The sequence below is a fragment of the Adiantum capillus-veneris genome, chromosome 27, assembly GCF_014529385.1.
Source record: "Adiantum capillus-veneris isolate H3 chromosome 27, ASM1452938v2, whole genome shotgun sequence".
Lineage (NCBI taxonomy): Eukaryota > Viridiplantae > Streptophyta > Polypodiopsida > Polypodiales > Pteridaceae > Adiantum > Adiantum capillus-veneris.
In genome coordinates this window covers 45,204,638-45,222,372 of record NC_140957.1, presented here as the reverse complement: position 1 = coordinate 45,222,372, position 17,735 = coordinate 45,204,638, and positions in this window count along the sequence as shown.

Below are 17,735 nucleotides of genomic sequence, written 5' to 3'. Positions count from 1 at the left end.
TTGAACAAGGACAATCTGGAAGTGAAACTGTGACAAGATGTTCGCCCACCGCATCTACTTTTCTGATAACTGCTTCTATGACAGGAAGTAGCGTAAACTCCGATGGTCTGTAAAGACAGTAAAATCCGCTCCGAGTAGGTAGTGACGCCACTGAGTAAGAGCATGGATAACCGCCGTGCCGTCAATTCCAGTCTTGAGAACAATCGGCTCTCGTAAGCAATGACATGGCCTTCTTGCATTAAGACCGCACCAAGACTACGACCAAGAGCGTCACAATATACTTCAAATGACTTCTGCAAGTCCGACAAAGTCAAAACTGGTCCCATAGTCAATTTCTCTTTCAAAGTCTGAAAGGCAATCACCTCTGTGGGTCCCCACGAGAAAGGGACTCCTTTCTGTGTCAAGATATGCAAAGGGGAAGCAACCTCTGCAAACTTTCGAATGAACCGCCTGTAGTACGAACACAATCCCAAGAAGCTTCTAACTTCATGGACATTCTTCAAATCGGGCAAATCGCGGATAGTCTCTATCTTGGCCGAATCCATTTGCACTCCTGTTGCTGGCACAATATGTCTCAAAAAGTGTATCTCTGGTAGGAAAAAATCACTTTTCTTTGCATTAATCACTAACTTGTGATCTCGTAATGCCTGAAAGATCTAAAGCAGATGATCTCTATGTTCTGCCTCATTCTTATAGAAAACAATGATATCGTCAAAGAAAGTGCCAACAAATAGTCTGTGCTCTCGAAAAATCTTGTCCATCATCCGGTTAAATGTCGCAGGAGCATTGATTAAGCCAAAAGGCACCACCAAAAACTCAAATAACCCAAAAATCGTCCGAAAGGCTGTTGTCTTGTAGACGTCTCCCAGCGCAATTCGGATCTGATGATATCCACTCTTCAAATCAATCATGCTAAAGCACAAGGATCCCTGTAATTTGTCGAGTATCATCGATCCTAGGAATCGTAAAACTGTTCTTGATGGTGATTTGGTTGAGAGCTCTATAATCGATGCACATTCTCCAAGATCCGTCTTTCTTCAAAACCAACAACACTGGAGAGCAATACGGTGAAGTACTAGGCTGGAAAAGACCTTCTTCCATGAGGTCTGTCACTTGGTTCGTAATCTCTTCATTCTATGCTCGGCTCACACGGTAAGGTGGCCGGTTCGGTGGTGTGCTTCCAGGTATCAGATCAATAGTATGATCTTCAGGACAAGCGGGTGGTAACTCGCCTGGCAGGCCCTCTGAGAAGCAATCGCATGAGAGTGGAGAAAATCTTGGCGTTCTTTATCAAGTTCAGACATGTTTGTCCTATCCTCATCACTCAACTCTTTCATAAAGTTCGAGTAAACAAACAGATTGGATTTTATTAACTTTGAAATGGCCGAAGCCGATACAATAGGGACACACTCGCCCTTAAGTTTAATATCAAGTACAATGGTTCTGCCCTTCTCTGTAGTCAATGTCGCTTTCCTCCCCCGATAGTCAACCACGGCGTTGTTCTTGTGGTACCAAGGAATTCCCAAGAGGACATCACAACCTTCCAAAGGCATTATGTAAAAGTTCTCATGCCCCAAATACCCCTGACAATGCAACCGAAGTTTGCCAATGACAGGTGTAATGGCTACGTCCCTGCCGTGTGCCGCTAGAACTGCCTCCGCAAGTGGTCCCATCCGATCGGGAGTGATCTCGAGCCGTGCCGCCAATTCCAGTGAAATAAAGTTGGCCTTGGCTCCTCCATCAAAGAAGATCGGGGCTTCTTGGTCTTTCACTTTGCCCCAAGCTCAGCAAAGTTCTGTACTCTCGTCCAACGTGCTAATAGCGGTACCCACGCAGTCTGCAACCGTCCTGTTTTCATCTTTCCTTTTCTTCCACGTTCCTCAGCTGCTCTTGAACTCTCAGGCCTCTTGTCATCCTTGTCGTTATGTTCTTTATGTGCCTTCTTAGGGCACTTCGCGGAGATATGTCCAGTTTCCCCGCATCCAAAGCACTTCCCTTCCCTGATGAACGGAGCTCTCTCCTGAGGAGTAAGCTTGGGTCTTGTATCTTTCTTTTCTGGATTGCTCTTCCTCTTTCTACTTTCATTTGTCGGTCTGTTCAGCTCTTTGTGTCATGATCTCATCGGTGGGGTAGATCAGACTGCCAGAGTGAATGGAAAAACCCCGTTTCGCATGACTCATCAACTCTTGAATAGAAGTTGACTTCTGTTCCAAGCAGTGATCTCGGATCTCTGTAGGTAGACCCAAGGTAAACCGCTCAATCTGTTCCTTGAACAAGATCTTCTTAAATAAAGAGGCGGGTAGAAAAGAGCTCCAAAATCTCTCGCAATAAGCGTCCACTGTATCTTTCTTGGTCATCCGAAGATGGTTCCAAGCAGTTCGTATATCACGTTCATACTCTCGAGTCAGCCAAGAAGAAATAAAAAGCCTCTTGAATTTCAGCCATTTAACTGGCGCAGTCTTACTTAATAGAAGCGTGGACCACCAAGTTCGAGCATTCTCCTTAAAGTAAGAGGCAGCTCTCCCAATCTTAGAGTGCTCTGAGTAACGTCCTCCGACGAAAGCGATGTCAAACTGCTGTACAAAAAACAAAGCCTTCGAAGCATCTCTATATCCCAAAAACGTGTCAAATTTAACTGACTGTCCATCTTCCTTAAACTCTCGGACTTTCTTGCTTTTGTCCTCCAGAAAGTCATACTGGTTGGCTTTATAAAAATTCTTCTTCTTTGCATAAAAGTTGTTGTTGTCAGAGTCTGAACTGTCTGTAGACGAGTCCTTTGTAGAACTGTCACTCACGGGGTGAAATTTAGACTTCTTGGCCTTTTTCTTGCCCTTTCCGAAGCGTTGCTTTTTGCTTTGCTTTTTGCCTTTTTGGTCTTCTTCGCTCGAGTCAAATGAGCTAGAAGTACTGTCAGAAGAAGAAGAAGAAGAAGAAGAACTGGGTACTCCTTCAAATCCAACACGCTTCTTCAGATCAGTGTGACATGAAATGTTTCGTGGTTTCGGTCGTTTCGAGGTTTCGAGGTTTTGACACGTTTCGTTTCATAGCGTCAAAAACATGAAACGGGTTTCATAAACGACATTAAATTATATATTATAAAATATGATAAATATGTATACAATGTAGCACACATGACTCTAGACTTTAATGTTAGAGAGAGAGAGAGAGAGAGAGAGAGAGAGAGACGTGCTCACTGCTTAGAAGCGACTTCAAGCGAGCACGATCAAAGAGATGTTCAGTATTGATGAAAGTTAAAACATAGCCACTAGTTTCATGAATCATAACTGATGCATCATTGATTCATTTAGCAAAGTACTTCTATTGAACAAAGTTTCTGGAAAAAAAGCCCCAAGTTGAAACGTTTCATAAAAAATGCCTGCTCGTTTCATGCGTTTCGGCGAAACGTTTCATAGGTTTCGGGGTTTCGGGGTTTCATCTGCATGAAACGCGTTTTTATGTCACACTACATCTTCTGCTTTCTTGCTTTTTCAAAAAAAGACTGACGACCCAAATAACCCGCGAAGTCAGAGCCTTTCTTCTGCTTTTTGCCGTGCTTTTCAGCTTTGTTTTGCGTGTCAAAAAGCTGAGCAATCCGTGCATCAACCACCTCTTCTAATTCTTTCTCTGTATACTTCTTGGAAGCAGGAGGTTTCTTGAGAGCGGGTTTTGGGGGTGGTGGTGTTCTTTTTTGCCACTGTGCGTGCACTTCCTCCAAAGAGATCTTGCTCATATATTTTGCCATTTTCGGGTCCTTGGCAAAATTAAGCATCATCTTTGTTGCATCGCCGATCAATCGTTGACGCTCCATCTCTCGTCGCTCCGCCTGAGTAGGCTGAGGCGGGCCATACTCCTTGCCTGAATCTTCGTTGTGATCCCTTCCGGCATCTTCGGATGCAGAGGGAGTCGACTGATTTTTGCCTGAAGCCATAGGTGCCGCGGAAAAAAAAAATAGGATCGGATTTCCCGTAGAAGAGAAATCGGCCGTGCTCTGATACCACTGTAACAGACTTGGACACTCCAAGTCAAGAATCTACCGCGACAGCACAAATAACCACTTCAAAATAGTTCACAGTTCACAATTGATTCGACACTAGCCCGGCGGAGTTCCGTGCCTAGAGTTATTAGACACTCACACTCAGGCTCTGCGTCCAGATGCTCTGAGTTGTGAGAGGCCTGCTCACATATTTATAGAATACAAGGGTTGCTAAAAACATAGCCCCAAAAGCTTCTTTTAAAAGCTGCCCATAAAAATTGCCTTTAAAAATAGGCTTTTTTTAATAAATTAAAGCAACTTTAGTTTCTCTCTCTCTATCAACTACTTCCGTAGCATAGAACAATGTCCAAAAGCTATTGAAGCTTTTTGCATGGATTTTCTCTTGCGTAGACAACAGCAGCCCGAAAAGCTAAACTACTGTGTACTGCTGCCACGTCATCGCCCGTGAAAAGCGCCGCAAAACGCGCTAGCATATGTACTACCACGTGGCCGGTCCTCCGCAAATTCTGGGTACACCCAGCCACGTCAGCTGTAGCCACCAAGCAAATGTACCATCGGGGTGGGATGTGTGTGGATGTGTACTGGCATGCCACGTCACCGGTTTGTCCATGCACTAGTGCAAGGACAGGCTGTAGAATAGAGGCCATTGAACGATATTGCTAATGTATGGTCGGTTCAAGAGTCCGGTGCACTCTTCCACCTTCCAGCTAGGTTAGGAGACCCAGGTAGTGGTTTTGGTGCTCGGCATCGAGTTCATGCTCAAGGGATAGACTTAGGATAGACTAGGTGATCAAAGAGTGAGCAAATTTTGGGCAGGTTCGACCACCCACCTCTGTCATCTTCTTTTGCGTTTTCTTTGTTTTCTTTGTTCCTAGTTCGCATTTTGTTTTTGTTTTTGTTTAGGAGTAGTATAGTTAGCTTATGGTTTTGGTGATGTCTCATGCTTGCATTCATGTTGCAGTTGCGAGCTATGTATGTCCATATACCTTGTTATGCAGCTTGCTTTTCAGGGACAGGTTCAGCCTAGAGCAGATTACAGGTCACAGGTTGAGATTCAAGAAGTGGAACTTGAGAAATCTTGCTTCCATACTTCTGTCATCACCAGTGGTTTGACTTGTGCTCATTTGGTTACCATTTGGTATCATATTGACCATATCGGCGTTTTTTGCATTTTTTGCAGAAAACAGCCTAGAGCACACACAGAGCTTCAAGAGTGATTGGAAGTGCGAAAGTTGGGAATTCCCGTTCTCACACTTGCAATAGCATCTGGGGATTGAGCCCTACTCATTTGGTTGCCAACAAATGACCATCGCAATGTCCATAGCGTTTTGATGCCAGAAATCGCCTACGACACAATTTCAGTCATATCTAGAGATTCAGAGCGGGGAATTCAAGAATTTTGCTTTGTGTACTTGCATATACATTAGGAAAGATCATCTGAAGATTTTGGTTGCATTTGGAGTGGAAATTTTTGAGCTAGGCCATTGTTTGCATTTTTTGACAGAGTAAAGGCGGAGAGCTTGGTTTTGTGTAAAAGAAGTGTCCAAACAAGCTTTGCAGGGTGTCATTGGAGAGCCAGAGAGTAGGGGAATCATCAAAGACCAGCTAGCCAGTGAAAACTGACAAGTGGCACGAACCGCAATTGGTGCCAACAGCTCCATTTTCAGGGTCAAACCATCCCCACAGCTTATACTAGGTGCCTAGAGTGATTATCTACCAGAAAAATCCAAAAAGTGAAGAAAACTCCGAATTAGAGCAAGAAGGAGTGTTTTTTTGGCTCCAAACAAGGTGTGGACAGGACCAAAAGACTCCATAGAGGGTGGAGATGTCACGTGCACATCTAACCCTATGTGTACGTCGACAAGCTATTTCACAAGCCAACAAATAACATCCATGCTTCAACGTTGCTAAAATTCAGCCCTGTAAAGGAGAATCAACCATCCATCGATCTCAATAAAATTCGCAATGCCAGATGGAGGAGCAGCAATCAGTAGCCATTAATCTAGAGTCAAAAGTGTTCCAATATGAGGCAACCACCACGGGAGTCCGCAAGCATCGTGAGCCTACATTTGGAACCACATCTTTTACAGAGACAAAAATTTATCTAGAGCTTCCATCTTTTAGCAATCTAGTCACAGCCCCAAGATGAGCCTCTATCTATGGGGTGCCTATAAGGCAAGACCCCGGCCTAGCTATTCCACAAGCTGATAGATAACGCCCATGCTCCCACGTCTTTTGTAGCAAGTTTTCAGTTGTTCATTCCAACAAAGCTAAGTCTGTAGCATTCAACAAGTCGCCAAAACTAGAGAAGATACTTCATCCAATTAGATCCAAAAGGTTTCATGATGCCAAACAAGAAAGATATTCTGAGGACTAGTCACCTAAAGGTTGTTAATCCTTTTACATAGCTAAAGCAATTCAACCTACGAGATGGTCGTAAATCGTGGGGACATCCCAGAGTACGACACCAGAATGTTGTCAAACCTTCCTCCAAAGCTCCTCTCTATGGCGAGAGCGGTCTACTATTGATTGCACAACTTTCTACAATGCAATGGACTTGTCGACGATGTCAACAACGATGAGGACAACGACAAGACAGGCTGAAAACTGAAAATGCCAAGGGCTGAAATCTGCAAATCTTGTATCTGCTGAATTCTGACTCTACGTCGGTGACGACGGCAAAGACGACGACGCGATGATGATACGCTGAAAACGCAGATGCTGAAATCTGCGAATAGCGGGCTGAATCTGCAAACGGTAGCTGATCGAACCGTACGACGGGGATCTGCTGCGTGAAGGTGAGGTCTGCGAGGTTTGGGAGCTGCAGTACGGAATCTAAATGCTGAAAATTGAAAACGTTGATGCAAGGAAGGTAAGTAGTTCCGTTGTTTTCTATCATCGGCCTCATTGAAAGCTGCATTTTTAGCCCTCGTTTACATGGTAAATCTGTTGCATTTCCTCGCCACATTAAATACTCCCATTGTTTTCTATCATCAGCCTCACTGAAAGCTGCATTTTTAGCCCTGCTTTACATGATAAATCTGTTGCGTTTTGCCTGCCAAATCTATGTTTTTTGTAGTTAGCTTTCAACTCTTTAAATCAACGTTGGTACCTTTAATTATCCTAAACTACTCATTTCTCCACCACTCTTCTAGTGTGGTACCCGATGACCTTACCTCGAGTAAGGCTATAACACACAATACCGTCGTCATTACTAACAGGTAGACAAGAAAAATCGTGTTGAGAGTCTCCACAATGAACTTGATGCTGAAAAGGGAAAGGCCTGGCAGATAGCAATATACCAGTAGAAACAGGGAAGTGAAAGGGAACATGGCAATTTGAGATAGGCAATGAGCAACTTCATTCGGGATCACCTTACCTCCAGTAAGGCTATAACACACAATACCGTCGTCATTACTAGCAGGTAGACAAGAAAAATCGCGTTGAGAGTCTCCATAATGAACTTGTTGCTGAAAAGGGAAAGGCCTGGCAGATAGCAATATACCAGTAGAAAGAGGGAAGTGAAAGGGAACATGGCAATGTTGAGATAGGCAATGGGTTGTAGCAACTTCATTCGGGATCCAACGAGAAGACTTGCTGCGCAAGAAAAAAATTCCTACAGAGCCTATGGCCCAGTGGACTACTTGGTAAAGACGGTCAGTGAGCAACAAATTTACTCATTACAGTGGTGTGCATCATGCCACCAATGTTTGATGTGGCGCTCTTCTCAATATGGTTCAGGGTATCAGCACTAGGCTTTTGGCCACATTTCAAAACGCTGAGAACAATCCAGGGATGATGGAAGACTTACTGGAAGGTGATGCGATACTGGGGTTCCTGTTGTAGTGCTTCTGACCACATTTGAAGATGCTGAGGACAATCCAGGGATGATGTAAGACTTGTTGGAGGGTGATGCGATGCTGGGGTTCTTGTTGTAGTGCTTCTAACCACATTTCAAGATGCTAAGTTAACACCCTCATGCAGATCCGAAATTCAAAGCCTTTGGATGGTTGGAATATGACTCGAACAGAAGAAGGAGGCTGCCAAAACTTTGAGTGGTCCCAGTATTTTGTCTTCCATAACGTGGATTTGACACGCAAAAGCAACAGATTTATCATGTAAACCAGGGCTGAAAATGCAGCTTTCAATGAGGCCAACAGTAGAAAACAACGGAGTACCGGATCACCACAAAGAGGCTAGCGAGGCCAGATCCAAGCAATCCGACGAGGGAAGGGCTGAAAACTAAAAACGCTAGGGCTGATCTCGAGATGCAAGAAAAAAGTGCTAGGGCTGAATGCTACTGCGGAAAAGTCAAGCTGATCTAAATAAGCACGCCAAGGAGCTACTGCAGAGCACGCCAGCTGATCTAGAGCAAAATGTTAGGGCTGATCCGCTCCTCCACCTAGTGTTGAGAATATTGCTGAGATTGATGGGTGCTTGGTCTCCTTTATAGGGTTGAATTTTAACCAAACGTTGGAGTATGGGCGCTATCTGCAAACTTGTGAAATAGCTAGGCTGGAGTCTCCCTTTATAGACAAGTTTTCCACACAAGGATACATAAATCCTAGTTTGCAGAGTAATTCTGTAAGTATTAAACTAGCTGGCGCAGATGCACCATGACTATGAGAACTATCATTAGAGCTACATGAGGTGCTGTTGGCAGGCTTAGGACATGTTGCACAGTTGGAGCATCCTCGACAAAGGCTTGATGACCCCTATGTTGTAACCTCGACCTTCCGCGCGCCTGAGGTCATCCAAGGATGCTACAACCATTGTGTTGATATCTGGAGCCTTGGGATTCTCCTCTACCTTATGCATTGGCAATATGCCCTTCATCTAGCACCTTGCTCACAATGCATACAACAATGACATCCATATTGCCATCCTCTCCAACAAGAAATCTATGGATGGCTCCACCCTTACTGCAGTGGCCCGAGGTGGACATCATCATGGTCGGGTTCTTTCCTCTCGGCGCTTTCCAGATGTGCAACCGCCCATGGCAAGTACTGCTGTGTATTTTTGAATCGAGTTGAGGAGGTTTTCCATAGCTATCCTGATACCTATTGTATGCATTTCATGCATGGTGGCAAATGGCTCCATGTCCTACTTAACTCAAGGCAACATTTTGAATATTGATCAATTTTTGTGCACTACAAAATGTTGTTAAGTATTCAGAATGTGAGGCTACAGTAAAAGCCTATGGCCCTTTCAGAGAAGCGATGAAAAAGCGGGGTATCAATGACATGGAGGTGGTGATGGTTGACCCATGGTAGCTTTCCGTTGGGCACATATTTTGAGTCATTTGATCACTAAGCTTCAGTTTTGAACAGGATGTTGGTCTTGCTGCATCGTCTACAGGTGTGTGGGCTATTATAGTGAAGCTGAGTCGCCAAAGAAGTGGCTAGCCAAGCCTCTGATATTCTGCAGGGCCGAACGTAAACGTCCTATGGAAAATGGCTATGCTCAACCTGTGGGGGCATTCATGTACTAATTGACATGCAGCATATGAAGGTGCTTGGGTTTTAAAGGATCGAGAACTTACACATCTTCCTCCTCCTAATCCCCTTCAAAATTACACAGCAGCTAACTCGCATGGTGAAGTTGATAGAACTGATGTAAAGCCTTTGCAAAAAATCCAACCTAGCTTCCGAGTGCGAGGCTACTGACAATCCAGTGTCAGGCAGAAAACGGGTTACAATCTTGCATGGCTCACAGATCTGAGGACCAAGACTCTCAATCTTGACGTCTACATCAACTACCTGAAAGGCATCAGGAAAATTTGAGGGACCTGCAAAATTGCCAATCCCTTTTGGGAGCAGCTAACTCCACTTTACCTGATTACATGCTTCACCAGGCTTGCTGCCAACCGCCATGTTGAACCAAGCCACAAAGAAGTGTTGGTGAACAAGAGCATATAGGCCTGGAGCAATGACAATACCATATTTCCAAGACGCCCCTCCAGAGAATCCCCTAGACTAAGAATCCTAGTTATCCTAACCTCGGCCTCAATCTTTCCATTCAATCACCCAGCATCATCAGCATTTACTAACGGTTTGTGAGAAGTTTTCTGGTCGTACTTGGTACTTAGTAGCTTCCTATCATTGTGCATGTAGTATTTCAAACATTTGTTTGTTAATACTTTACACTAAGCTCTCAAGAGCAGTCGCCAAGTCAGTTCAGGCCTTGAACAAGAGATCGGTTTCTGCTTTCCTTCGACTGCAAGCTGGGCATAATTCCATCAGCAGTCTTTTTCTCGTCAACATGAGCACTGCGGCCTGGCTAAATATAAGTGATGGTGTGCATGTGTTGCTGGAGGCTGAGGATGTGGGAGAGGATTGGGACAAAGGCGACATTATGTTTGATCTTGGATCGGCCCGCAGCAGCAAGGAGCGAGTGGAGTGGTTACAAGATGCTGCTCAAATCTGTGGCTCCATCTACTTCTTACACCAATCTCTTTCAGATGTAGAACAGGAAGCATGTTTGATAGCGCTTCATTATAATTTTCCTGCAGTCAGTGGACCAAAGCGCATCTTCTTCCTTCATGACTTCGCCGATAGTAACTACACCTTGCGACAATACAATATCTTTGAATATATTCAAGCCAACAACAAAAACATTCTAAAACTGGTGATCTACAACAGTGGTCAGTGGCTGTTAGGCCCAATCGAAGACCTGCGTTTGCGAAACTTTCACTTGGAGGGCATTTACATAACACCTCAGGTTATGGACTCTCTGGCCAGCCTAGACAAAGGATTAATCACACATAGTCTTACTCTTCACCCTCTCCCTCGTGAGTTTGAATATGGGCTTTGTTTATGACTACCTTCATTCAACAATTTCCTGGAATGGCCTCTTGAATACTTATGATACTTCATCACTAGATGAGGAGCAACATCGACTCCACTTACAAAGAGATTATGATCAACGCACTCCGCCTCAGAGTCCAACACAGACACTCACCTCGCCCAGCCCTTCACATATCTCTTCATATAATTGCTCTATCCAAAGATCACCAGCAGCTAGCCCTCAACACAGATCATCAACATCTGGCGAATCGCTAAACCTAGAAGACAATTTATACCAGTTGATCACATCATCTCGATCTTTAGGGGCCAGCATGGCACCCTTGTGAGTTTCCCCATCTCACTCAAGTCTGGGAAGCATCTCAAACACAACTACGTCTACTAAACCATAGTAGCGGACCAAGGCAACAGTTCTGAGGATCTCAAACCCAATGTACACTCTCTAGCCGCTTGCATTGTATGACTTTAAACAATTTCCTGAACCCTACAATGATATTTTAGAATGTACTTGACAGTAAAACTGGAAAAAGCATTTCTACATGCTTACTTGAAACACGCAGACACAGTTCACACAATCAAGATAATAAGAAAGATTTACTGCAAAATTCATGCACAGAACCCCTACTTCTGAGTCCAAACATCAACAAAAACAATTGACATTCTGTTTTTTGAGCACGGTTGCAATTGCTTATAACTTTACAACGGTGCTTCCGTTCGGTATCATTGTTGTTATTCTTCTGATATGGACATTAGTAACATCGCCTCTGCTGGTCATGTGTAGGATTGGTGGTAAGAATAGTAAGGCAGAATTCCAAGCACCATGTCGCACATTGAAGTTCCCAAGAGAGATTCCACCTTTGCCTTGGTATAGGCAAACCATTCCTCAAATGACTATGGCAGGGTTTTTGCCTTTCAGTGCAATATATATCGAGCTTTATTATATCTTTGCAAGTGTTTGGGGTCACAAGCTTTATACAATTCACAACATTCTTTTCATCGTCTTCATTATTCTGATTATCGTGACAGCTTTTATTACAATTGCTTTGACTTATTTCCAACTTGCTTTGGAGGATCACAGGTGGTGGTGGAGGTAATCTCTAGTATTCTTATCTCTTTCTTTGCATCTGCTTAAAGTCCATAGTGACATGTCAATAACTGCTATCTTCATTGTGTTGCTAAATTGGCTTTATCTGACATAAAAATAATTCTAAATGAATTATTTCATTTATAAGTGAGAGGGTTTTCTCGCTTGGAACACCAGGAAAATAATTCTAAATGAATTATTGGAATTTTAAGTGAGGGGGTTTTTCTCACTGGAGACATCAAAGTACAGAGTATCCCTAGTGCGTCATTCGAAGTAATGACAGAAGCACTGTGAAAGGGAATATCTGTAAGGACACCAAGAACGGGTACTTCTGATGCGTCACAACGGATGGGTGAGAGGGAGCATCAGTAAGAAGTATCCGACTATCCAGGAACGGACATCTCTGATGCGTCATAGGATGGGTGACATAGAGTATCGTAAACAGGATTGTACCGTAAGTTCGATAGGAAAGGACTAGGTGATGGGTATTTCTGATGCGTCACAAGGTGGGTGACGGGTGCATCAGAAAGGGGATATCCATAGTCGAGAGGAAATCCAAACTGGAAAGAGGAATACGCGTAAAGACGCAAGCACAAGAATAAAGATGGGTTCTGAGAAGCTTTTCTTAAAAAGCAGAAAATTTTAACGAGTTTTCCAGGAAGAGCAAACGCTTTCCCGCGAGGAATCTATGTCTGCATTGCATTTGTGCATGTGGTTGCATCCAGGGACGTCTGGGAAGTGTTGTGAAAAGCATTGTTTTAAACTTATAAGGTTTTATTGAGTTTTTGGGCAGATTCAGACCAATTTTAAAATATGCCGGCCGCCCACTTAATAAGTGGGCAGCCAAAGCAACAAAACCAGCCAGCGAATTCTCTCTCCCTATTTCGGGTAGAACAGCAAAACCAACCAACCAAAAAAAACGGCCGCGATCTCTACGCGAGCAGCTATTCGTGCCGTGGCCAAGGAGCTATAAAAGCACCACATGCCCTCACCGAAAAAGGGTTGCCAGTGCCAGCAAGAGAAGACTCTGCCGCCAGAAGACGCAAGAGATCGCGAGACTACGAAGCACGAAAGTCGCTTTTCCCGCACAAGAGCGACAGGTATCTAATGTGGATTCGCCATATGAATTGTTGTCGCGTGTTTGTGTGTGTGTTTGCAGGTACTTCATCGTGAAGGAGAAGCGAGAAGGCTTCGGCCTACGCTTGGGAATTCCGAGAACGGAACTGGGAAATTGTCTGCGGAGTCTCGACTCTGAGTACAGACAGAAAAAGGATTGAGAGCTCGTCTCTCGGATTTCCCTTACGGGAAGGAACGACCATCGAGTCAGGGAATTAGAACGGAGGGGTTTTCTCCGGTTCTTGTGCTTGTAAAAAGATTCTCCCTAATAAAGGATTCTCTTTAAGGGGGAGGGACCAGCCCATCTTCTGGTCCCAAATACTGTGTCGAACTTCTCCCTCAACTCTGTTTAGTTGAAAGATTATTTATTTTCATCTTGTTTATTATTCGTGTGCGCTCTCGTTTGTGACAGTGGTATCAGAGCATGGTCTCCTCTCTTTCTATGTAAAGGAGGACGACTCTGGGAAGATACGGGAAGAAGCCATGACAAGCCAAGAGAGAAGTAAGCAGGCGGAAACCTAAGTCTTGCAGGAAAAGCTCGCAGAGTTGGAAAAAAAAAATTCTCTCTGCAAGAAGTCGACACAAGACTTGGGATTCTTTGAGAAGGCGACCAGAGCATGATGCTCAAGAACCTAGAGAATCCAAGGAGCGGAATTCTCAAGATCGTTCAGAACCCAGGAGATCCATGAACATCAATCCATAACCATAGCCAAGAAATCCCGTCATCTCGGGAAGGATATGAAGAAGGTCTCTAGACCTAGGAACACTCCAGTCAAATTTGATACTTTTGACGGAAGGAAAGATGTCCTGAAAGCTACTACTTTCATTCGACAGTTTGAAGTTTTTGCAAACGGCAATTTCTGAGAAGTGTCAAAGGTGAGGCATGTGACCAAACACCTCAAGGGGGATTGCAAGTACTTGGTGGTATACTAAAGCTCTGCAAGGAACTTACAACAAGACTTGATTCAATTCAAGGCTGAATTTTCCGACAATTTTTTTCCCTCTACGCTTTGAGGAAGACATCCAAGAAGATTGGGATCGGTTTGCCCAATAGGAACACGAGCGAGTCAAAGCAATTAGTGGAAAACACTGCTGGTGGTAATAACTTGCAAGAGGAAAAGATTGGAAAGAAGTGCTGTCGTACACAAGGAATCTTCGGATTGGAACCTTCCGCCTACGTTGAGCGACGGCCCGGAACAAGAACCTTCTTTAATGTGATCGCAAACTCTGTTTGTGAAAGAAAGACATCGAGTTTAATGCTCTATGACTTGGGCATTCTCTATGTGGGAGGACACAAGAGGTTTAATACCCTCAGGACTAACGGCGCAGTATTATGCGCAAGGATAGAGACCTAGATTGATTTCTAGGAGGATTATTCTTCTCAGGATTGAGAAGGTGGAATTGAGTTAACAGATTCTCGGATGAGGAAACTTCCCATCTGTTGGAAAGACGCAAATAACGAGTTCCTACATGGCTCGTGAGTTTGATAAAAGACGCGAATAACGAGTTCTTACATGGCTCGTGAGTTTGATGATTGGTGAAGGATATCCTCGAGGTATTAGAGAACGGACATGAACTCGTAAGGTAAGTATTGAATTCTTGAATTTTTGTTTAATTTAAATTTTAAGTTCTCTTTTAAGAAAGGACCAACTCAACTCACCATTGAGAAAGATTTGGAATCTTTCCGGTTTTTCCCCGGCAATTCAGTTGGATCTCTACAATTGAGGACAACTGTTTATAAGTGAGAGGGATGTTGCTAAATTGGCTTTATCTGACATAAAAATAATTCTAAATGAATTATTTGATTTATAAGTGAGAGAGTTTTCTCGCTTGGAGCACCAGGAAAATAATTCTACATGAATTATTGGAAATTTAAGTGAGAGGGTTTTTCTCACTGGAGACATCCGAGTACAGAGTATCCCTAGTGCGTCATTCAAAGTAATGATAGGAGCACTGTGAAAGGGAATATCTGTAAGGCCACCAGGAACGGGTACTTTTGATGCGTCACAACGGATGGGTAACAGGGAGCATCAGTAAGAAGTATCAAACTATCCGGGAACGGACATCTCTGAATGCGTCATAGGATGGGTGACATAGAGCATCATGAAGGGGATTGTACCATAAGTTCGATAGGAAAGGACTAGGTGATGGGTATTCCTGATGCGTCACAGGTGGTGATAGGTGCATTGGAAAGGGGATATCTATAGTCGAGAGGAAATCCAAACTGGAAAGAGGAATACGCGTAAAGACGCAAGCACAAGAATAAAGATGGATTCTGAGAAGCTTTTCTTAAAAAGGGGAAAATTTTCAAGAGTTTTCCGGGAAGAGCAAACGCTTTCCCGCGAGGAATCTATGTCTGCATTGCATTTGTGCATGTGGTTGCATCCAGGGACGCTTGGGAAGTGTTGTGAAAAGCATTGTTTTAAACTTATAAGGTTTTATTGAGTTTTTGGGCAGGTTAGACCAATTTTAAAATATGCTGGCCCCCCACTTAATAAGTGGGCAATCACTTAGAAAATAAAGCAACAAAACCAGCCAGTGAATTCTCTCTCCCTATTTCGGGTAGAACAGCAAAACCAACCAACCGAAAAAAAAACGACCGCAATCTCTACGCGAGCAGCTATTCGTGCCATGGCCAAGGACCTATAAAGGCACCACATGCCCTCATCGAAAAAGAGTTGCCAGCGCCAGCAAGAGAAGACTCTACCGCCAAAAGACACAAGAGATCGCGAGACTACGAAGCACGGAAGTCGCTTTTCCCGCGCAACAGCGACAGGTATCTATTGTGGATTCGCCATACGAATTGTTGTCGCGTGTTTGTGTGTGTGTGTGTGTGTTTGCAGGTACTTCATCGCGAAGGAGAAGCGAGAAGGCTTCGGCCTACACTTGGGAATTCCGAGAACGGAATTGGGAAATTGTCTGCGGAGTCTGGACTCCGAGTGCAGACGGAAAAAGGATTGAGAGCTCGTCTCTCGGATTTCCCTTACGAGAAGAAACGACCATCGAGTCCGGAAATTAGAACGGAGGGGTTTTCTCCGGTTCTTATGCTTGTAAAAAGATTCTCCCTAATAAAGGATTCTCTTTAAGGGGGGGAACCAGCCCATCTTCTGGTCCCAAATACTGTGTCGAACTTCTCCCTCAACTCTGTTCAGTTGAAAGATTACTTATTTTCATCTTGTTGATTATTTGTGTGCGCTCCCGTTTGTGACACATTGTAAGACAAAGAAGCCGTTCCTGCATTGTGCTGGCTACTGCTTTTATTACATGTAGGAACTTCCTCAATGTCCTGAGAAGGTAATTTTAGGATATTTTGAACATTGAGTGAGGTTGTGGTATTATTGCAACCGAAAAGCCAGGGAGGCGAAGACCTCTTGTACAAAGTCTCCTGGCAATGGACATAAACATGCCCAGTCAAAGACCTGCGTTTGCAAAACTTTCACTTGGAGGGCGTTTATATAACACCTCAGGTTATGGACTCTCTGGCCAGCCTAGACAAAGGATCAATCACACATAGTCTTACTCTTCACCCTCTTCCTCGTGAGTCTGAATATGGGCTTTGTTTATGACTACCTTCGTTCAACAATTTCCTGGAATGGCCTCTTGAATAGTTATGATACTTCATCACTAGATGAGGAGCAACATCGACTCCACTTACAAAGAGGTTATGATCAGCGCACTCCGCCTCAGAGTCCAACACAGACACTCACCTCGCCCAGCCCTTCACGTATCTCTTCATATAATTGCACTATCCAAAGATCACCAGCAGCTAGCCCTCAACACCGATCATCAACATCTGGCGAATCGCTAAACCTAGAAGACAATTTATACCAGTTAATCACATCATCTCAATCTTTAGGGGCCAGCATGGCACCCTTGTGAGTTTCCCAATCGCACTCAAGTCTGGGAAGCATCCCAAACACAACTACATCTACTAAACCATAGTAGCGGACCAAGGCAACAATTCTAAGGATCTCAAACCCAATGTACACTCTCTAGCCGCTCGCATTGTATGACTTTGAACAATTTCCTAAACCCTACAATGATATTTTAGAATGTACTTGACAGTAAAACTGGAAAAAGCATTTCTACATGCTTACTTGAAACACGCAGACACAGTTCACACAATCAAGATAATAAGAAAGATTTACTGCAAAATTCATGCACAGAACCCCTAATTCTGAGTCCAGCCATCAACAAAAACATTTGACATTCTGTTTTTTGAACACGGTTGCAATTGATTATAACTCCACAGCGACGATTCCGTTCGGTACCATTGTTGTTATTCTTCTGATATGGACATTAGTAACATCTCCTCTGCTGGTCATGGGTAGGATTGCTGGTAAGAATATTAAGGCAGAATTCCAAGCACCATGTCACACATCGAAGTTCCCAAGAGAGATTCCACCTTTGCCTTGGTATATAGGCAAACCATTCCTCAAATGGCTATAGCAGGGTTTTTGCCTTTCAGTGCAATATATATCGAGGTTTATTATATCTTTGCAAGCGTTTGGGGTCACAAGCTTTATACAATTCACAACATTCTTTTCATCGTCTTCATTATTCTGATTATCGTGACGGCTTTTATTACAATTGCTTTGACTTATTTCCAACTTGCTGTGGAGGATCACAGGTGGTGGTGGAGGTAATATCTAGTTTTCTTATCTCTTTCTTTGCATCTGCTTAAAGTTCCATAGTGACATGTCAATAACTGCTATCTTCATTGTAAGACAAAGAAGCC